Raw genomic sequence first — 6,083 nt, forward strand, 5'->3', positions numbered from 1 at the left:
TATGCCAGTTCCAACCAGGAATGGGATGAGACAGCGTTTCTCTGTAGCTTTGGCGCCTGTCCTGGAACTTACTCTGTAGACCAGTCTGACCTTGAATTTACGGAGGTCCGCCTGTCTTTGCTTCCCGAGTGCTGGGATTAAAGGTGTGCGGCACCACTGCCCAATCACACCTTGTTTCTTTCGACAGGGTTCTCACTGCCCTGGAACTCACAAAGGCTGAGCCACCAGATTTGTTTCCTTCTCTCGAGTGCACTCGGACTTCAGGTGCTGCCTGCTTTTTGTGGGCTCCGGGGCTCTAATGCGTGTCCTGCTCGTCAGGCGAGCACTTTGTCTGCTGATCTATCCCCCAGCCCCATCTTTGTGGTTTACTTTTAAAATATTTATTGTTTGACAGTCTTGGGCTTGACAGACAAGTGCTTTACCAATAAGCCCCACCCCCTCACCTGGGAAGTTGTAACCTGTTTGAGGTCTTCCTGTCAGCTCCCTTTGCTGCACCTCCCTCATTGGCTCCTTACTTTCCACTCAGCCCATGAGAGGAGGGGCATGGCCTTTACCCAGGACAGTCTCTTTTTCAAAATGGAAAGTCTTTCTTTTTCCTTTTCAGAAAATGTTAGCGGATGCGAGGAACCACCCGAGGCCAGGTAAATGCACAGCCGTCAGTGCTCTGTCCAGAGACGAGAGGGAATGAACTTCCTGAAGGAATCCTGGTTCCGTTGTCCTTGGACTCTACTACTTTGCTGGACCAGTAACAATGACATCAGCTGGGAACTTGCTAGAATGCAGCATCAGGCCTTACCCTGTTCTTCAGGAAAGCAGATAGACCTCCAAATCGTTTATCTGCAGTCAAAATCTGCAAGGGCTGTCTCAAAAAGGAAGCCCAAACACCCAAAAGGTGCGTACCTTTAATCCCAGCACTCGGGAGACAGGGGTTGGGTATCTCTGTGAGTGTGGAAGCAGCCTGGTCTACACAGTGACTTTTAGGTCCAGGTCACCCAGGGGGAAAGAAGCTGAAGTCAAGTTCAGGGAGCAGTATTTTTATTGGGACTTAAAACACAGTTTGGGAGGGAGGGGAAAGGAAAGCATGACCGAGCCAGGTGGTGATGGTGCCTGCCTTTAATCCCAGCACTCGGGAGGCAGAGGCAGGTGGATCTCTGTGAGTTCAAGGCCAGCCTGGACTACAAGAGCTAGTTCCAGGGCAGGCCCCAAAGCTACAGAGAAACCCTGTCTCAAAAAAACAAAAAAGGGGGTGCATGAGAGCAGCATATAAAGAGACACAGCTGGTTGCGCTGTGGACCAGGCATCTCTGCAGAGAAAAACCAGGAAAACTTGGCCTGCTGCTGGCTCTTACTGTCATCTCCTGCCATCTCCCATCCATCAAAGTTAACCTGTCATTCTGTGCCCTGTTTGAACCCAAATCTTCTGTCTTGCTGTAGGATACTTCTTCACCAGTGACTGAAGGATCAGGGAGCCAGAACCCATAGGCCCCGGGCAGCAATGTGGCAGCGTCCACCGCAGTAGGTATAAAGGAGGCCCTGTGGAGACTGGCTCAACCTGGGCCAACCGCGGCCAGGGTGGGCAGGCGGGAGGTTGTGTGTGCTGCTCCATGAGTGTGCTGTGTGCAGCCTGGGAACCTGGGAGGAGCTGTGTCCACCACAGCCCTCATTGCTCCTGCTCCTAGAAAGAAGCAGGCTTTAGATGTTAACAATCTCCATGGAGAAACCAGCTTATATATAATAGGCTCTTGGTCATGCTGCTGGAGTGATACTACAGGCTCGCTTTCCTTTTTGTTGTTGAGAAGCAAATCCAGGGACTCCCAGATGTGATCAGGACCTCTCCTGTGAAATGTTGATACTTGGTTGCTATTGTTGGGGCTGGGCCTTGAGGAATTCCCGGAGTGTGTTCCTCAACTCCACGGGTAGAATTCAATACTACAAGAGAAGGTGATTAGTGAGCCTGGCCTTGGGTTTTGTTTCTTTCCCATATCCCTCTGCTTTCTCCCATGAAGTAGTATGATCCTTCCCCCAATGTCATGCTCACGGGTTTCCTGTCCTGAATCATGAGCGACATTTTCCATTCTCTAGCGCTGCCCCCACCACACTATGTTTTGGCTTTTGTTTTTGTTTTTAATGGTTTTGATGAACTTTTGATTCTCTTGCGGTAGCCTCCTAAGCCCTGGGATTTCAGGCCTGAATCACCATATTGTGCTAGACCTCTGTATACTCTGTTCTGGCAACAGAAGATGGGCTAAGACAAAAAACGAGTGTATATGGATTCCTATACTTGTTCTTGTTTTTTGTTTTTTTGTTTTTTTTTTGTTCTTCCCTTCGGTGCCCATGTTCCCACTCTGCCAGTGCCCTCATTTGAATTCCTTGAAATGATCGGGCTCCCTTCAATGGTCACATTCAAACGCTGACCTGTTTAAGTACCTGAGATCAAAGGTTTCTTTTGGGGCCAGTCATGGGGGCACAAGCCTGTAGATCCCAGTATTTGAAAGGCTGAGACAGGAGGATCTCAAGTTTGCGATCAGCCTAGGTTATATATTGTCTCAAAACAAAGCAAAACCCCTCTTTGGTCCTTCACCGGAGCCTGAAATCCTGAACGGCTTGAGCCATCTAGATGTTTATTCTCTTTTGAATAGTTACACCGTTTGTGTGGCTTTTATGGGGAGCCACCTCAAACACTTTTTGGGAAGTGGGTGTGGTATAAATAATAAATAAATGAGTGAATATCTGGACGTGTGGCTGTTCGTACTTGATCTTGGGAGACCTTGATTACCTCTGCGATAATTCCCTCTGGCTTCCAATAAACAGGATGGCTTGGGCCAGCCAAGCTATAGAGCTGCAGTCATTGGGGCGGGGGTCTCAGCGGCAGTCTGGGAATCTTAGTATTGCTTTTCCCACAGCTTGGGTGCATAGAATATATTCTGCCCCGAGAAGAAGGTCTGAGGTCTCATTGTTGCCATCGTGACAAGTTGATGGGAGATTCTTCTGTTTGTGGCCCAGTACCCCCAAGTGTATGGCAAGGGATTTGGGTTCAATGACCCCTAAGAGACCTTCAGCCGTGGCTGGTGTGTGTTTTGGGGTTGATTTGTTTGTTTTGGTTTTTTGAGACAGGGTTTCTCTGTGTAGCCCTGGCTGTCCTGGAACTCCATCTGTAGACCAGACTGGCTTCGAATTTAAGAGATTCGCCTGCCTCTGCCTCCCAAGTGCTGGGATTAAAGGCATGTGCCACCACTGTTTGGGGTTTATACTGTGCTTCCCGAGGGGAGTGGAGCCGCCTACTGGGGCTGGGACGCAAGTGGTGGCCTCCTGTCCACTTTTGTAGTCAACCACATGTGTGGCTCTTGGCCCTCCTTAAGGAGTAGAGTCTGCGCCACCACCTGCCTGCTTTGAAGCATTGTTTCTCCAGTGTTGGGGGATCAAGCCAAGGTCTTGCCCATGCTGAGCACCTCAAAGCTACACCCCAAGCCTGGAATCCGCACCCCTGGGGTTGGCACAGGCAGACCCTGGCACTTTTGTGTTCAATTTAGAGCACATACCCTACATGTTCATGTGAGTTCAGTGGCCAGCCCCCTGCTCACCTGCCAATGAGAATAAAGCAGAAAGAGAAGGAGGGAGGTTAGAAAGAGGGGTGCCTGCCAGGTGGTGGTGGGGCACACCTTTAATCCCAGCCCTTGGGAGGCAGAGGCAGGTGGATCGCTGTGAGTGTGAGGCCAGCCTGGTCTACAGAGCTAGTTCTAGGACAGCCAGGGCTGTTACACAGAAAAACCCTGTTTCGAAATACCCCTCAAAGAAAAGAAAAGAAAGAGGGGTGCTGGCAGTGTGGAAATCTTTCCAGTGCCTGAGGCATCTGAAGAGACCCCAACCTGAAAAAGTCACAGGGCTTCCCTGGCATGTTTTTCTGTTTGAATTCATCTAGGAGGGCCAGGCTTGCTGAGCTACAGGGACAGACATCTAACATAAAGGATTTGTCGTCACCCCGAAGCCCCCTCCTCTCATCTTGAGTGTGGCAACTGCTGAGTGACTTCTCAGAACCGAAAATGAAGGACCCACCATTCTCGAATGTTCCTAGCACCCTGGTGTGTACCAAGCCGTTGGTGGTTCTCTTCTTCGCCTCACTCTAGGAGGAGAGATAAGCCTGTCCTTCTGGTTAAGGAGTGGAACTCACAGTCAGAGCAACTTCCAGCCTCACACTGCAGAGAACACTCTGACTGTCTTTACCCGCTGCTACCAGTCAGCACATGGACCCTCACTCCCTCCCATTTCACAGCTGAGAAAACAGAGGCTCAAGGCATTCAGTTTCCATTGCTGCCGTAATGTGGCACACGCCTCTAATCCCAGCACTTTGGACGCAGGTAGGAAGATCTCTGTGAATCTGAGGCCAGTTTGGTCTACATATTGAGTTCCAGACTAGCCAGGGCTATATAGTAAGACCCTGTTTCAGAGAGAGAGAGAGAGAAACAGAGAGAGAGAGATTCACACAAACATATAAACATAGTATTCAAAAAACACACAAAAAACACACAGGCATAGTGGTATTTGCCTTTAATCCCAGCACTTGGGAGGCAGAGGCAAGCATCTGTGAGTTTGGGGTTAACCTGATCTACATAGTGAGTTCCCTGACAGTCAGGACTATATAGAACAGTGTTTCTCGACCTCTGGGTCATGACTCCCTTCACTGGGGTCAAATATCAGATACCCTGCATATCAGATATTTATATTATGATTAATATGGTAGTAAAATTACAGTTATGAAGTACTAAGGAAAAATGATTTCATGGTTGGGGTTCACCACAATCTGAAGAACTACATTAAAAGGTTACGGCATTAGGAAGTTTGAGAACCACTGATCGAGAGAGACCTTGTTTCACAAAACAAAACGAAATAAAAACACAGGCAAGGCCACCTTGCCATGCAGTATAGCTTATGTCTTAGATTTCTGTTGCTGTGATAAAGACCATCACCCAAAGCAACTTGAGGATGGAGGCGTTTATTTCATCTTCTACCTTATAGATCACCAAGAAGGGAAGCCGAGGCAGGAGCCTGGAGGCAGGAACTGAAGCTAAACCACGGAGGGGAGTGGCTTACTGACCTGCCCCTCATGGCTGGCCCAACCTGCCTTCTTATACCACCCAGAACCACTCACCCAGGGGTGGCATGGCTCACAGTAGGCTGGGCACTGCCACATCAACAATTAATCAATAGAACATCCCAGAAGCAGACAAAGGAACGGAGACATTTTCTCTGACGAAGTTCCCTCTTCCCAAATGACCCTGGCTCATGCCAAATTGAAAAAAACAAAACTAACCAGTGCAGGTTCTGGGAATGAGGGCAAAGGCATCTTGGGGTATCATTTTTCTAGTATTACCGCCCAGCTGCAGACCTGCTGCCCAGTGAGAGAAATGGAAACTGAATATGGTCTGAATATAGTCTTGATTTTCATGACAGGGTTTCTCTGTATAGCTTTGGCTGTCTGGAACTTGCTCTGTAGACCCAGGTTGACTGCAGACTCACAGAGATCCACCTGCCTCGGCCTCCTGAGTGCTGGATTAAAGGCAAAGTGAGGCTTGTACTCTTTCTGTCATATCCTCTTCTCAGGAACTCTTTCTTTCTTTCTTTCTTTCTTTCTTTTCTTTTTTTTTCTTTTCTTCTTTTTCTTTCTTTCTTTCTTTTTTTTGATCATGCTGTTGGTTGATGGCAGGCATAACCCACTGAGCCCAGAGAGACAGTGCAGTTCTATAGACCCCCATCACATGGATGGGTATCCCTGCCCATTTGTCTTAGAAATCTCCTGGATGATCCTAGAAACTAGGAAGACACACTTTGCACACACAGTACTTTCTCTCCTTTCCACAGTAGACAGGACGAGAGAATGAGAGGAGGCTTCCTAACCTAGAAGCTCAGGTCAAGTACACGCGATTCATCTAACTTCTACCTCTAGCCTCCAGTACACTACCACTTAATTCTCTACCCAAGGAATTTCCTCCAACCAGCCAGTTCTAAGTCAATGTCTTTCACTTGCTCATACGTTCGGCAACTGTTGACTATACATCTACTTTGTGTGGGGTCCCATTCTAAATCCTT

The 6,083-nt window shown here is 48.5% G+C and overlaps 1 long non-coding RNA gene across 1 annotated transcript; it reads left to right on the top strand.

The window, feature by feature from the left end:
- The first annotated feature begins 504 nt into the window (after positions 1-504).
- On the top strand, positions 505-2,734 carry LOC125413020 (uncharacterized). The gene is made up of 2 exons (XR_007235802.3): positions 505-892; positions 1,434-2,734. It is a non-coding gene; the product is annotated as an uncharacterized LOC125413020 (long non-coding RNA).
- Positions 2,735-6,083: the final 3,349 nt, after the last annotated feature.

The sequence above is a fragment of the Myodes glareolus genome, chromosome 2, assembly GCF_982192425.1.
Source record: "Myodes glareolus chromosome 2, mMyoGla1.1, whole genome shotgun sequence".
Taxonomy (NCBI): Eukaryota; Metazoa; Chordata; class Mammalia; order Rodentia; family Cricetidae; genus Myodes; species Myodes glareolus.